The sequence below is a fragment of the Vigna unguiculata genome, chromosome 2, assembly GCF_037176805.1.
Source record: "Vigna unguiculata cultivar grain cowpea cultivar isolate G323 ecotype 2 chromosome 2, ASM3717680v1, whole genome shotgun sequence".
Lineage (NCBI taxonomy): Eukaryota > Viridiplantae > Streptophyta > Magnoliopsida > Fabales > Fabaceae > Vigna > Vigna unguiculata.
Genome location: NC_140793.1, coordinates 11,691,147 through 11,692,562, shown reverse-complemented (window position 1 = coordinate 11,692,562; position 1,416 = coordinate 11,691,147). Strand labels below are relative to the sequence as shown.

The window sequence follows — 1,416 nt, the reverse complement described above, 5'->3', positions numbered from 1 at the left end:
AAATTTTGGACAGATTTTTAGTGAAACTTCAGAGGACCATAACTTTTGCTCTGGTTATCAGAATCACTATTGATTTCCTACCTTATCGTAGCCCGCTTCGCTAGTTTGCAAACTCAGATTCTCCAGAAAATGCCATTTTCTACATTTCAGCAATGTTTTTTGTAATTTTTCTTCATTTTTTCTACTTTTGAAAAATTGTTAAAAATACTTGTGCTTTGAGTTTTGATCTGATTTTTTTTGTGCTTCTGTTTGACCACTCAAAGGAATATCCTACCAATTTTCAAGTCATTTGGAGGTCGTTTGAGTATACTTGTAGTTATACCCTTTGTTATGCCAATATCACCACAATTAATGCTTTTTGGTGCATGACTAGGGGAAACCCAAGTGAATTACAACCATTTGACCCTGAGATTGATAGGACATTCCATAGAGGAAGTCGGCATCCTAGGAATCCATCTTTGCATGCTGAATATTCATTGACATTTCCTGATTCTTCTGATTCTCATCACATTCCTGACACTCCTCATTCTTTGCATTCTGAGCATACTGTATATTCTGAGCATTTTGATACTGATAACATGGCTCAACCTCCTCCACCTCATGAGAGAACCATGAGTGAGCTCACTGCACTAGAGTTCACTTATGATAGTTTATGCATACAATACCCTGAGGAGGAGGTTCCATATGTGCTGAAAACTGGTTTGATACACTTGTTGCCAAAGTTTCATGGTCTTGCAGGTGAGGACCCGTGCAAACACTTGAAGCAGTTTCATGTCGTCTGTTCCACCATGAAGCCTGCAGATGTACAAGAGGACCATGTATACTTGAAGGCTTTCCCTCATTCTTTGGAGGGTAATGCGAAAGACAAGCTGGGATGACCTGAAGAGATTGTTCCTTGCCAAGTTCTTTCCTGCTTCAAAGACAACAGCCATACAAAAGGAGATTTCTGGCATCAAGCAGCAATCTGGGGAGACCCTTTATGAGTACTGGGAGAGGTTCAAGAATCTCTGTTCAAGCTGTCCACACCATCAGATTTTTGAACATCTCCTCCTGTAGTATTTTTATGAAGGCTTGCACCACATGGATCGAAATATGATTGATGCCGCAAGTGGTGGTGCCCTTGGTAACATAACCCCAGCTGCAGCCAGACAACTGATAGAAAACATGGCTTCAAATTCTCAACAATTTGGCACAAGGAGTGATGCCATAGTTGTTAGAGGTGTTCATGATGTAGGAGCAGCCGAGTACACAAAGAAGTTGGAAAGTAAGATTGATGCTCTTACCACACTGGTCAATCAACTTGCTTCTAATTAGAGAGCTCCAGCTGCAAGAGTTTGTGGCCTTTGTACATCTGTTGATCACTTTACAGACTCTTGCCCAGCATTGCAACAACAGGCTGCTTCTCCTTCTTCTTCT

The 1,416-nt window shown here is 41.0% G+C and overlaps 1 non-coding gene across 1 annotated transcript; it reads right to left on the bottom strand.

The window, feature by feature from the left end:
- Nucleotides 1-926: 926 nt before the first annotated feature.
- On the bottom strand, nucleotides 927-1,035 carry LOC114171377 (small nucleolar RNA R71). The gene has a single exon (XR_003601458.1). It is a non-coding gene; the product is annotated as a small nucleolar RNA R71 (small nucleolar RNA).
- Between the last annotated feature and the right edge of the window lie 381 nt (nucleotides 1,036-1,416).